The sequence below is a fragment of the Phasianus colchicus genome, chromosome 19 (assembly GCF_987193195.1).
Source record: "Phasianus colchicus chromosome 19, bPhaCol1.hap1.1, whole genome shotgun sequence".
NCBI lineage: Eukaryota > Metazoa > Chordata > Aves > Galliformes > Phasianidae > Phasianus > Phasianus colchicus.
The window spans coordinates 9,443,659-9,458,234 of record NC_143454.1 but is presented as its reverse complement, the minus strand read 5'-3'; the positions used below and the strand labels follow the sequence as shown (position 1 = coordinate 9,458,234).

The window sequence follows — 14,576 nt, the reverse complement described above, 5'->3', positions numbered from 1 at the left end:
CCTCTGGCAGCCCATAGAATTGACCTCAGCTCCCCATCCATGCCATGGGTCCTCATGTCGTGTGTGCTCTGCAGGGCTGTGCTGAAGGGTGAGCATGGGGCTGGCTGAGCTGAGCCCTCCCAGCCTAATAACCACATTAATTAGAGCACAAGGCCCCTTCTTCCCACTGTAAATCTCCATTAGCCATAAACTGGAAGGGCCATAAAAAGGAGTTTACGACAAACTCACAAGGCGATACGTGTTTGAATCCTTGGCTCCGTTGCAGTCGGTAATAAAGCCTTCTTTTATTGGAGCATACACTCTGCCCTCGAGATAACATACAAGGCCCAGGGCTCCTCAAAGAAATGATGCAAAGCCATTTGTTGCACTTTGATTTGCTGCGAAGCCACACGGAGGTAGGAGAGCAGAGGGAGGCGGCCAACGGGCTTCAGCACTGCCAGTCCCATCTCAGCCCCCAGCCACCACAGCATGGCAGGGTGGGAGCCTCTGTGGTGCTACATCATAAACATAGCAGTTTAAAAAAAAAAAGAAGCTTGAGGTTGATAAAAAAAATAGACAAACCTGCCCTATGAGAAGTCGGTTCTCAGAGAGCGATAGGTCGGGGTGCTGTGTTGGAGGGAGTTAATGGTTAAGCTTCTGTTTTTGTTTATGAGTCTGGAGCAGATAGTGCTGCACGTCATCAAAATAGGTGCAGACTCATTGAGGAGCATAAGGGCCAAGCCTGGAGGAGATCTGTAGGCATCAAAGTCCCAGGCAGGGCATTTAGAAAAAGGACCAAAAAAGAAAAGAAGGAAAGATGGACACCTGCAGCTGGTGGGGTACCTGGGCACCAGCCCATCCCACTAACACTGCTCTCCTCCCTGCTTCTCTCAGCAAGGTTTGTTGGAGGGTAAACATCAGCACTGCATTGGGTACAACCCATTCCCCATCTCTGCCTTCCTCCTGGGTGATGCTCCCCTTAGAAAAGGAACCCAAAGTCCTCAGGCGTGCACCTCCCTTCCAAAGGCAACAGCACACTCATTAATCCCAGCTCAGTCTGAGGCAGCCGCAGACACCGGTATGAAATCATGGCTTTTATTTAGTTCAGCAGTTAGGTATGATTGTTCTGAACTGCGATTCAACCCTGCTCCCTTCCATCTCCGGCGGTGTTAAAAGTAACAAGTCTATCACCTCTGGAGCCATTTCTCTGTCGCTCGCATCTTGCTGGAGCTGCAGAGTTTTGCTGGAGGGCTTCATCTCTTCCAGACAGCCACCTGTCAATTATCCCTCTGCCCGACAAATAAAATAAGCAGCCAGAGACTGTACACACAATAGCTGGCCCCATGTGTTTGCAGCAGACCTGCTGGAGGAGCTGAGCTGATGTTCCAGGAGCCACACGCGTGGCTCCAGCACTGCAGTCCAGGCTTTCCTTCAGGCTGAACCCCCACACACTGCTGCCTTTATGCTGGAGGATATTTCCATCTGACTGCTAACACAGAAGATTTTGGGGCCAGTGCTGGACCAGCACTCAATGTCAGGTGTGATCAGACCTGGGAGGGACCTGCCCTGATTCCTGGTGGCAGCACCACTCCATGGCTCTGTTCCTGACTTACCACGATGGGTAGGTTTGTATTCATAGATATGTGCAATCTCCCTTTTGTCCTTACACATATTGCTTTTTTAACATAGGCACAGGCACTTTCCATACACCAGCTCTTCCTCTTTCACTGATTTCCCATTGGTCTCCTCATCCCAACAACCTGTGATGGATGGAGAGATGATGGATGAATGGAAGGAGCACCAGCCATGTTGATCTCATGTGCCATAGCCATGTCTTCCAAGCCATCACCTTGACATCCTCCTCCTGAACACCTTCAGAATCTGTCTAGGATCTTTCTGATCCAATGTAGCAATCACTAGGGTTCATCTGGGACATCAGCAGGTCTATGATGATCCTACAAAGCCTGAACCCCACACTTCCAAGTTCCCATAGAATCATAGGATATCCCAAGTTGAAAGGGACCCATAAGAATCATCAAGCCCAACTCCTATGGAAAGCTCCAAAACCCACCCCACAGCTACCTGCTGTGCTTGGCCTCATCCATGGCAGCTCTCCATGTGCTCCCCATTTAGATCCTTTCCCAGCTGGGTCTACAAGCCAGACATACTTCAAGGAAGAAAAATAGAATCACTAAGGTTGGAAAAGACCTCTAAAGATCCAAGCCCATCCTCAACCCACCCCACCATGCCCACTGACCTCAGTGCCACATCTCCATGGCTCTGGAACATCTCCAGGGACCAGGACTCCATCACTCCCTGGGCAGTTCCAAAGCATTACCACTCTTTCAGAGAATAAATTTTTCCAACCTGAGGAGCTGGAAGGCTCCACAAGCACTGAAACCCCAGGTCTGGCTTTTTAAAGATGAATATTCCACAGAGAAATTAGTCATTGTTTTTTGTGGCTGTTTTACAGAGACAGAAAAGAAACTGATGTAACGGCAGACAGCTCTGAGAAAGCCATCTGAGCAATACACCTTGCCCCTCTCTGAGACACCCATCCCACTCCTCTGACTCCTGCAGAGAGCCTCACATGGCCATGGGGCTCTGGGAGGGGGTGGTGGGGAGGCCAAACAGACCAAGCCAGCAGCCTGCAGCCAAGCTGGGATGAGATTTCGGTCCCTTTCTTCAGCCCTATGCCACTGCTGTGCTGCTCCTGCTACTGAGTGCCTGGCAGTCACAGGGCCATAACAAACATTACTCATCCCCATCCAGTGCTTACCAGCTCCAGCTTCCAGCAGTCACGCATGACGCATGTGTTTACCACCAGTGGGAGGGTTTTATATATATCTATATGTTTTTACTGCAGTAAGTGTCCCTGTTTTTGAGGACAGAGGAATTATTACCCAACGCTTTCATGGTATAACAAAGAGCATATGTTGTACCCGGCACAAATTTAGCTTCTGATCTGATGAGCAAGATTTTTTTTTTATTATTTTTTTTCCCCTTCTCTGCCTCTAAATGTACAGATGAGTGCTTACATTCGTCCCTAATGGCAGCAGGGATGGGGAATGCTCAGAGCGAGCAGCACACGCACACAAACACATGCACAGAGCTAGAAAAACACCCCGGGTTTTTAAATCTACCCAGCAATCCTGCAGTAATCTGCTCAGTCGTAGTCACAAATATAACTCAGGGACAATAAATAAGCTAACGGGAGTTAAATAAGTTCAGCTCCTTAACCTTTGGACGGATCAATCCCTGCGTTATCTCATTTCTCCCTCAGCCCCTCTCCATCCCCCACACCTTGTCCCCTCCCTCCGTGTTGGTGCCAGGCAGTGGGCAGACACATGGGGAGGTGGCAGGGAGCTGGGACATAGCAGAACACCCAGTGCTGCAGAGAGAGATATCACTAACCACTTCCTTTCTGAAAACAGCGCGTGTGTATAAGCAGCAGCAGGGTTCGCTACCTGCTGGCATCCCGTGTGCCTTGCAGGGCTCTCAGACCCTTCAGAGGGATGCAGTTGGAGTGCATGTGAGGAAAATCCCAGATTTAAAGAGGGCCCAAAGGAGCAATTTGCAAAAGGTCCTCAGTTCCCATAGTCAGCATAGGATGCTCAGCCCTTGCAGATGGCTTTGAGCTCCTGAAATTCTCTCTCTGGCAGCTGGGAATTGCATCCCCTGGGTGTCCATAGGGAGGGATGTGTGTGTGCCCACCCTGTGTGGGCCAGCAGGCTGCTTATCAGCTCTTCCTGCCCCTTGCTGTGACTCATTTTGTGAATGAAAACACACTCATTGGGAAAGTATGAGCATCTGAACGAGATGCCAGCGAGCAGACACTGCACTGGAAGGAGGTGGGCAGGTAACTGTGCACATCTCAGTGCATCCTCACAGCATGCACACCCACCCAAGTAGCAGAGGTTTTTCTTTTGAGCCTCTCAAGAATGGAGCAATTCCAGCATCGTTCCTGCTGCCATCTCACAGCTCTTCCCAAGGGAATGACACTGCCATCTGCCTTCTGTGGGACCACAGAGGCTGCCTCTGAGTAGGGAAAAAGAAGCTGCTTTCCAGCCCTCCACCCCCAGAAGATGAGTTGGAGGAAATTAACAATGATGCACAACTGAAAAAATTGAATGGTTAGAGGGAGTTCAAAGCTGAGCCACTCTTGAGACATCTGCACACCACATGCCAGGCTGAGAGAAGTGCTCATAAATCCTTCCAGGCTGGCACCGATAGAATGGAGCTCAGAGCACTCAACCCAACTGGGAGAGTTCCCAGTGCTTCTGTTCTGAGATGGCTGAAAACTCCATGGAAAGGCACAAGTGAGGGAAGGAAAGCAGCTTAGTGGGAAACACTGAGTCATCTGAGTTACCTTCGTTTTGTAAATGGTTACTGTTCCAGTTACCAGAATGTCATGTCCATTGAAAAGGGCATTTCATGATTCAAACACAGATTTCCAGCAGACCTGGGGATGACAAGACAAGCATGATATGAGTCTTCATACAATAGGAAGGCAGCTGTGAACTAACATGGTAGAAAAAAACAGAGCCCAGCTACCTGGAGGAAAGGCCATTCTTCCAATAGAAGTGAAGGAACCTGCACTGGGTGAAAAATGTCAATCCCCTGTAACAGAGATCAATAAGGCGATGGGATCGGTCTCCTCACACCAGCTGCCACTGATCTATTGCTGTTTGCAAAGGCTTTCATTCTGCTTGTCTTTACAACTTGGCTAATAGGAAAAACTTCACAACATTAAAAAGAGAAGTGAGTGAACGACCCAGAAATCAAAGGTGAAGGAGATTTGCAGCTGAGCAGCCTCAGGATGCTGTGTGCTGGAGGTACCAACCAGGCAGCAATCCAATAGCAAGGTCCCAGGCTGCAACAAGCGAGGACTTGCTCAATTGCAACAGCCATAAGCACAGAAATGAAGGAAAGAAGCTGCTTACCTTCAGAAGGCCTCAGTGCACAGGGATCTCCAGCAAGAAGCCTTTGCTATGACTACCAGCTTTTAAGCAAGGTCTGGGCAGGGGTGGATCCTGGCTCCAGCCCTTCTGGTCACTCAGTGCATTGCAAACACCTGAGCTGCCCTGGGTTGGCCCTGCCTTCCCACCAGGTGCTCAATCACTGCTTCAAGCCCTGACTTAGCATTTCTGCTACAGCTGCCATGCCTAGGCTTTCTCAGTTGCTCTCACTGCAGACGTTGCTTTCTCCTAGAAGAAAGTGGGGTTAAATGCAACTTAAAGACATGACCTGTGCCTGCCAGGTGGCTGCTCTGCTGGTCTTTGAGTATGGAAATGGCTGGTGGCCTCCAAGTCCAACAGCAAGATGCCCAGAACTCCCACAAAGGATCAGCATGGGAAGAGATGAGGACTGCATTCTCACAGATAACAACCCCCTGGGGCAGCAAATAAACTGTTGGCAGCAGAGTGACCCACAGATTCCCCCTACTCCACCAAAGAAACCCAAACCAACCCAAATCCGCTCCCAACACCTGAAGCATCACCACTGTCTGGTGATGAGAACCAGAAGCACAAGGTGTAGTTTGGGCTCAGCAGACAGATAGGCAGAAGAATGGGATGGAGCCTGGTGCCCCGGGCATGCTGCATCCATCTCTCTGCAGGAGCCTCGCAGTCTGACACCGCTCATCAGAGCACTCAGTCTGCAGAAGCCCTTCAGAACATAAGGGCTCCCATGGGGATGCTCGAGACCAGACTTTCCTAAAGTGCTCAGCAAACACCTCACGCTCTCTGCTTTTTGGAAACTCTGACACACACACGGCTCTCGACACTGCTGTCTCATATACGTATGGCTGACTCAGATAGATATATGGCTGGCTTAGCATACTTCCCTTTCTTCCTCCCCTCCCCCCGGAGTTTTGCATGTCTGAGGCTGTTTCGGATAAAAGATACCAAAAATGAAAATGCATTTGGGATGTCTGGGAACCAAAAAGTCAGACTGCAAGAAAACCAGACAGGGTTAGAGCCCCAAATCCCCGTCTCCTGCCAGCAATCTAAACCCTCTGCTGACTGCAGGTTCCAAGGCTCCATTTGCTCCACGGCAGCAGCAGCAGTAGCTATTTCAGAAGTGTATTCCATCAGCAGTAATGGGTCTTTCCTCATAAGCTGTGTTTTCATAGTAAATCTTCGGTCTTACATTGCATTACAGAGTTCAGCTGCCGCTAATCCTTAAAAACAATTCATTTCCAACTGCAAAGTGCAATAAAGAAAGGATAATCACTATTAATATTAGTTATTGTTATTGATTTCAGCTTTAAAGAATTGATTTTCAGTCCCAGCTGCATTTATGAGTCTCTTTGCTGAAGATGCATACACAGAGCCCACCACTGTTTTCAGACCCTTTCCCCAAGCTCCTGGCTGTGGACGTGGTGGGAGGAAGATGGCTCTACACTGGTGATGCTGCCACAAACCTGCCCAGGTTGGGGACATTGCCACTGGGCTTGCAGCCCCAAATAATAACCCCCCCTTCTTTTATTCTATTTCACAACGGAGCAATTCTGTGACTCAGTGCTCCCATGGAGGAATGGCACGCAGCCCAAAGCGGAATCGCTGTGGTTGGAGGGCAGGGGATGCCAACCTCCACGGGTTCTCTTCCACACATCCATGGCAGCTTCCTACGTGCACACAGAGGAAAGCACGGAGATTAAAAAGAAAAGCATTACTGCTTCCTAACAGCGAGTCCTACGATACCACTGAGCCTTCCAAACCCTTCCGGAGCTGTAAATTCAGTTTTAAAGCCTGCTCATGAGGATGGTTCTGCCTGGAGTTCCCATTCCAACCGCCTTCACAGCTCCTTTAAAAGACAAAAAAATGGCCTTGAGGCAAAGAACCCCCCATGGTGGAGGGGCAGAACCAGGCTCTGCCCCACTGCAGCACTCCTGTAGCACCATCTTGGAGCTGTGGGTGCAGTGGGTGCCCCAAAGCAGCCAGTGTGTGATGGGGAGGTGCCAAGATGGGAAACACTGCTGAGAGGAAGAGAAAAATATTTCACTTCCCTCTTTTTAAGGTGAAAACTGGGTGGCTGTTTTCGAATCAATGTCTTGCTTCAGAAGTCACTGAAGTTTTGGTTCGAGGGCATCGAAGCTAAGAACCTCAAAAGCAGAAAGGGTTTGGTTTGCAAATCTGGAGAAATCAGAGCCATTAAGGCTGGAAAAGAGCACTAAGATCAACAAGGCCAACCATCCACGTTTTGTGTCAATGTCAGCAGGCTCCCAATGGAAAGGTTTCCAACACTTGTCTTTGGAAAGACATTCTGGAAGCTGTATCCATCCCTGCCGACCTGCAGCCAACCCTACTCTTCCCTCCTGTTGTTTGGAAGAGAGACATTAAAGAAAGTCCTCCGTATTCAGCTCTCATGTCCTTGAGTTTTAAAAATCTCCCTCGGAATACTTGGAATATACTTGGATGTAGGAATGAAGCTGGGATAAAAAACACCACAGCCCAGACTGAAAAATAATGAAATGTGCACTTAACCACCATCATTATTTTCCACAATTCCTATGTATATGCTAGATTGGGTACAATGGTCTTGAATATTGTTCCACACTATTACTGTGCTATAAATTATTTGAGCAAAGCACGGCAAGGCATCGTAATGTAATATATTTTTATAGTGCCATAAAGTAATTATGTGCCAGACAACAAAATCCTACAGAAGTGACATATTTTATGCTTAAATTATAATTACATTAGAAGTGTCTCTTCCATTAAATGTTTATAGAGCGCACATGATTGCTGCTGGTCGACTTGTGAACAAAGACAATTGCACAGAGAGAGCAGGGAGATGCACTGAAGGGATCACGGAATCACCACATGCTTTGGGTTGGAAGGGGCCTTTAAAGGTCACCCAGCCCAACGCCCTGCAGTGAATTTTGGCATTTTTGCTGTGTTTCTGGCCAAAGCTCACAGTAACATCTCTGTTTCATGGCCTGAGCTCTGCTGCATGGCTGAGAAAACTGCCAGCGTCCCAGGAGCTGCAGAGTTGGTTTCTCCTTTGTTTCGCCTCTTCTGGAAATGAGGAATGGGATGAATTGCCCAGGGTATTACTGGGACTCCTACAGCTCCAGTTACAAGAAAGCTACAACTTCTCTTCACTGTGACTCAAATCAACGTCTTCCAATACCATTTTTCCATTGATCTTGCAATGTTTCAGCACAGAACAGACAATCACATCCTCAAATTTGCACTTAGAGCCAGGAGTGCCTTTTCCTCAATGGGAAGAGCCCAGAGCTGTGGATATTTGCTTTAAAGCTGCAAGTAAGGGCTGCAGCCCGCAGGAAAGGCCCCCATCCCTCCAAATGGGGTGCAGGGATTTTTCTTAGCTCTTGTCTAGCTTGGGTTAAAATGACCAAAAAACCATGCGGGGAGGGGACTGCCCTGTGCTCCTTGCTGCTAACAAGGCAACAGGGTGGTTTCTGCATGGATGCTGCAGAAGAAGTGAAAAGAGCAATGTGGCAGCAAGGGCCCCACGGCCATCCCCTGCCATGGCACTCTGCTGGGAGCAAAGCTCTGCGGTGAGGCCATGTGGGAGCACCTCCCACCTCCCCAGCGCTCACCGAGTGCCACATGCTTGTGTCTGGTGGTGGGATAATGGCTCGAGTCTGCAAGGAAATGGCTTATGTGGTTTCAGCCCAGCTTTTCCTGGAAAGTGCCCAGCTCCCACCTCCCGGCTCTGTTGCTCTTCCTGCGTGACTCACGCGGGCACACAGCGTCCCAAAGGTGGGTGTTTGCCACGTTCTGAAGGAGGTGACATCTTTCCAGGGAGCATGGCTTGGGCAAAACAGCAAGAGGAGAGGGCAGGGAGAAAAGGGGACTTTGGGTTTGCCATCCCAGCTTGGCTTTTTGCCATTGTGGGACCTTTAGAAGTGACTTTGCTCTGCGTGCCTCAGTTTCCCCATCCAGGCGGGAGCTGTGCACAAGGACAGGAGTACAGGATGAGCAACCAACACTGTGCAAACAGTGCCACACACAGGAGCGGTGTGAAGATACACAAAGTGCCCTTGCAAAGGCATCAACACCCACAAAGCCCACATGAGAAGCGAGGGCAGTTAAACAAGGCTTTGCAAAGGCTGCGTTTGTCTCCATTCAGCTGCCCCCAGCCTGTCTGTCTGTCTGTTCAGGAGGAGAAAGCAGGGGTTAAATTCAGCCTTCAGAGCTGAAATATTCCAAACATAAGGCGGATGTGGCATTTCCCAGGCTGCATGGAAATCAGAGACGCGTGCAGCCGCGGCCATGGCAGCACATGTGCAGGGTTTATATGGAGGAACCACATTGCCTGCTTTTTTTTTTTTCTGCTTAAACCCATCCAGACTGAAGCACTCCAGCCCTAAGTCATGCTGCAGTACGGGGTTTCTCCCACAGGACAGGAGGCATGGAATCTATCTTCAGTTCTTGACCTGAAGGCAGTGCCTTTTTGCAACGAGCTGCAGATCCCCACCAGCTCTGGAGCTTTCTCTCCCTCTGCATCCTGCCAGAAGCTATGCAACAACAGGAAACTGTTGGAGGGACTGTTGTGCATTAGCTACAATGCAACTACTAGCTGCAGCCTGACAAAGGCTTCCTGCACTCCTTCCCAGGCAGTGAAGATGTGGCCTCAGGCAGAGGTCAGAGGTGGTCTTGTGTTTTATAGCCCTGGGTACCTCATCCATCCCACTGCTCCCACTCATCTTCTGCATCCCCATAACTCCTTTCTCTGCACTTTCAGCTCCTGCTGAAGGTTTCCCCTCTGCTCATCACTCAACTCAGCAATGGGACAAACCCTCTGGCACCAACCCCAACAGCAGACAGAGGTCTTGGGGAAGGTCCCTTCTCTGCCTTGCATCCTTACTGCTGAATTCTGCATTGCTAATGCAGAGCAGCACTGCAGGCAGCACATCTCTGTAGGGCTATCGGCCTGCTCAGATGGTGCCAGGCACTCAGCCTCCAAACCTCCCACATTAACAGCAGCTCTTGAGGCATGCAATAATCTGTCAGAAACGCAACATCTGCCACACCACCCTGGAAGCATATATTTTTGAGCAGCATCAATCGCACTGAAGTGGCCTCGTGTCACTCAGGAGGGGCTGGGACACGTTGTCTTCTTCTCACAGAGCCATCAGCCAGATGTGCTTTGCCTGGTGATGCACCTATACTTAAATTTTCCTATTTTTCCCTCCTTCCCAGTGCCCCCAGAGCCAGCAGCTGGGATGAAGGAGGAGGTGCTGAAATGCTTCATTCCCTGTAGGATTCAGACTGAGGTGTTACTCCCCACTGAGCCCACCCTCAGCCTCGCTGCATATTTGGGCCCTGTGATATCCATGCCCATCCCACAGCCAAAGCCCACAGACAAACCCCAGGAATTTGGATGCACCCCATCCCCATGCCAGGGCTTGCCTGGCTGGAGGGGCTGCTTCTGAACCCAGTCACAGGAGGGCTGGGGGAATAGAGAGGACCGGGGGAGGTATAGAAACCAAAACAGAAACAGAGCTCAGAGGGAGGGGGGGGGATTCTTGTTTTCCATCCAGACGGGGCAGGAATGCCTTGGAGTGCCCCCAACAGCAGCTGGAGCCCAGGGGCTGCCTTCACCCCCAGCACCCACCCTCACTCCTCAAATCCTGGCAGTGCACAGCCTGTGCTTCCCTCCCACTCCAGACAAACCAGCCTTTATCTCCCCACTAAGTGGGCAAGAGGTGCCTCTTCCGACGAAGGCTGCCGCGGGCAGGACGCACAATGGCTCTTTGTAGCAGCTATCGAGGAAGCTGTGAGCCTGAGGAGCAGAACAGGTTTGCCTACAGGCTGAGCAAAGGCCAAAATCCTCCTGGCAGCAAGAATCCATGGATCTGAGTGTAAGAAAACCCCCGGTCCCCTGTAATTTGGATATAGGACAGCCTTACCCATGAACCTTGGAGTGCTCCTGGAGGTGGCAGAGCTGCTGATACAACACCATGGGATGTAGCCTCACATCTTCCCGTGGCCCCCACTTGTGGTGGGGAAGGACCAACATCTGCTTAATTTGGAGCTGAAAAAGATCACACTCCTTTAGACAGCTTGGACGCATATTGATTTGACTGTCATGGTCCCAGGCTGTCGTGCTGTGTCAAAGCAAGAGGTTTTGATAAGGGTGAAGCAATGAAAATGCTGAATTTTCCCTTCGGGAAAAGAATTCCCAGGACAGTGATCTTTATCCAATCTCAAGAGTGATGCAGAGTGCCCTGCCTCAGCCTTTCACATGGCAGAGGACCATTTTCTTCATTTTTCCAACCCCTTGCCCTCCTCTGAAACTCTGGATTTAGCCTTTGTCAGGGATGCCAAGGATCCTTCATATTACTGTAATTATCACTGAAATGTCCATAGAATCAGGACTCCAGAAACTAAATTCTAAAGATGAGCAATGTCAATGTGGTTGATGGAGCAGCATCTCCCACCTGCTGCTGTTCCAGAGCTCCCATGGACTGGATGAGATGATCTTAGAGGTCTTTTCCAACCTTAATGATTTAATGATTCTTTGATTCTATGATGTCTCAATGGAAACCCAGAACAGCCCATTTCCAGCACCCACCCACCTCCTTCAGCATCAACTCCAGACTTTGATCCTTCAACCACCAACATCAATATCTATGAAACAAATCCCCTGGAATGTCTCTGGTGCTGGGATTGCCCCAGGTACAAAGCAGGGGATTGGGATATCTGGTTTCTATTTGCAACCCACGCACAACCCAGAATCACTGTGGGACATTGCTCCTGGCATCAGACCCACCCAGGACTTTATGTGGCATTGTCACTCCCACAAGTAAGTCTGCAGCCCAGCATTCCAGGGCAGCCTCTGATTGCCACAAAGGGCTGAGAGATAACTAGCTACAAGAAGTGCCCCAGCACTGCCAACAGTGATCATCACTGCTAAATCTGCAAAGTCTGCTTCTGTCAGGCTCCTGCCAAGAGCAGTTGGCAATCCCTATCTGTAGGGCAGGGGCGAGACCCAGCCAGGGATGCTGCAGTCCTGTTGTATTTCAGAGCAGAAATAAGGTTCTGTGTTAAACAGGTGGAATTCAAAATGAATATATTCAGAACAAATGATGTACCATCGTGGGAACCCATTGCTCAGTGCAGGTGAGATTTGTCCTCGTGGCTCTCCAAAAGTGCCAAACAGGTAAAGAATTAAGGTTACTTCTTTAGGAACTGAGCAACTGTGACGTAAAAGAAATCTCTGTGTGTGATGCTTCCATTCTCAAGAGAAAAATCAGGGTTTTATTTTAAACCTCACCTCCTGGCTCTTCTGCTCCCCATTCTGCCAACTCACATCGCTTCGCAGCCAGCTGTGCTCTGGGTTGTGAACCTAGAGGGGCTCTCCAAGATGCCAGATCTCCCTGGCCGAGCTGTAGGTGCCCCTATTCATTGCAGGGAGTTGGATCAGATGGTCTATATGGGTCCCTTCCAACTCAATTCTATGACTCTATGCCCAGGCAGATCCATCCCTCCAAGTGCAAACCCTCTCCTTGCAGAGGCACGGTGCAGATGTGGGGTTAGGAGCCCAGGATCTGGCAGTGAGGTGCATGCACGGATTGTACCTGGGCTGATCTCCTTCTCCCTGCCCAGCTCCTGCCTGGAAATGAGCTGGGTCTGTGCAGACAGAAGCAGCTCAGTTCTCCTCTGGCAGCTTTCCCAGTGCAAAGAAAAGGATAAAAAAAGGAGAAAAATATTATTTTTAAACAAATCTAAAAAGAAAGAGCTGAGAACAGGTTAAATACATATTCCAGGCTTGGTTCTCCCTCCCCCAGAATCAGCAGGATTCCCATCTCAGTACTGAAGGCAGTGCAGGAGGAGAATCACCCTGCAGTGCAAACACACTGGTTCCAGGGATCTCCTCTTGCTGGTTCTGCCACAGCTCCAGGGGTGCCCAGATGGGAGCTGCCATTATAACTGGTGACACAGTCAGGCTGCAGACCTGCCACCAGCCCCACTGCATCCCCCAACCCCCTGGGAGCAGGGGACAGGGGCAGCCATTCCCAGCACCCCACTGAGCCATCCTAGGTGACCCTCTGTTTGCAAGAAGTCAGCACTGACGCTGAGTTCTTTGCAAAGCATTTGGAGTCCCATAAACTTCCAAGTGTCGCTATTAGAAACAGACCCATCTTTTAATATCCAGGTTTGGGTTCAGCTGCTGTTAAACTTTAAGCAATGTACAGAAGACCCGTTGGCTTCCCTCAGACCAAAGGACACAACTGAAGCCAAGCATGGGCTTAAACCAGGCTTCCAAAGGAGGTGAATGGAGTTCAGCATTCCTGAAGCAGGATGTGGGCACCTGCCCGGATCTCTTCTGAAAACAGGATGTGCAGATAGCACGGCTTCACCTGGCTGGGTGAAGCTCTGGGACAGCCCTGTGCCCAGCTTGGCTGGGTGTCCTGCATGAGATGTCATGTTTTCCATTAAAGGAGCCATTCAGGAAACGATGACTCGGAGCCTCACAGAGGTGGATGCTGTAAACAAGGAGGGATGTGTGGCGGTGCCAGGAGTTTGGTGCCAGCAGCACATCCTGACAGCAGTGGATGAGCACAGTGAGAGCAGCAGCCCCTCTCCCCTGAGCTGTTAGGACTCTCTGAGTGTCTGAGAACTTGAGCTCTATTCTGTTTAAGCGATCCTCATCTCCAAAATGAGGTTATGGAGAATCCACCAAAAATCTCTCTGCGTTTCCTTAGCATGGAGGAAATGAGTGAGCTCAGCTCCGGCTCTCACAGCGAGCGTGCCCTGCCAGAAATAGTTCTGCTTGGGCCAGCAAAGCTGAGCTTCCCAGGCTGGATGGGGAGACTGAGAGCTTTGCTGCTCAGTTCCAAGGGGAGTGATGTGAGCTGCCAGCACTGAAACCAGCAGCCTTGCTTCTGAGCATGGAATCAACCCTGAGTGGATGGACCCACTGTGCTGCCACTCTCTCTGGATATGGCACTGGGAAAATGGCTCGGTCTCACCTGGGTACTGAGGATGAATTCAGGTGGAATGGCTTTGAAAGATGACTGCTTCTTCCTGGGGTCCATCAGCATGGCTGCTCCCGTGTCTCTGGGAAGCCTGGTCTGGTGGTTGGCAACCCTGCACATAGCAGGGAGGTTGAAACTACATGATCACTGTGGTCCTTTTCAACCCATATGATTCTATGATTCCTTCTTATTCTATGATGCTATGTCACAAACCCTTTCCCCCTCTGCACTTCCAGCAGCAGTAAGATCAAAGCAGATGCTGGCAGCTTGCAAGGTTCTTCTTCTTGAGCTGTGCAGAGTGGCTTTGATTTGCCATGCTGCTCTAGCAGAGTGTGTGAGCAGGTATGGCTAATGGCAAATTGACCTGATGAATTGGAACCTACAGAGCAGTACATATATGCCTATCAAATGCCTGTTTCAAATGAATATCCTACGACTACTTTTTATAAAAACAGGAATTTGTACTTGAAAAGGTGTTAATATCTGAGAGTTTGCTACAAAAATGAAGGCTGACAAAAGCTGGGGTTTGTGGGCGTTGGTTTCCTACATGCCCAAATCTGCCCGTGAAGTTTTTTTGTTGAACACATTGAAAACTTTATAGCAAAGAGAAACAACAGAGCGTGCCTCCCTGCAGTCAGAA

The 14,576-nt window shown here is 49.8% G+C and overlaps 1 long non-coding RNA gene across 2 annotated transcripts; it reads right to left on the bottom strand.

The window, feature by feature from the left end:
• Nucleotides 1-1,060: 1,060 nt before the first annotated feature.
• Nucleotides 1,061-5,006, bottom strand: LOC116234081 (uncharacterized). 2 transcript variants are annotated; one of them, XR_004168059.2, is made up of 5 exons: nt 4,923-4,945; nt 4,534-4,599; nt 4,349-4,441; nt 2,062-2,146; nt 1,061-1,739 (listed from the first exon to the last, which is right to left on the bottom strand). It is a non-coding gene; the product is annotated as an uncharacterized LOC116234081 (long non-coding RNA). The 2 variants fall into 2 exon arrangements; XR_004168058.2 differs by lacking the exon at nt 4,534-4,599 and having other exon boundaries at nt 4,923-5,006.
• Between the last annotated feature and the right edge of the window lie 9,570 nt (nt 5,007-14,576).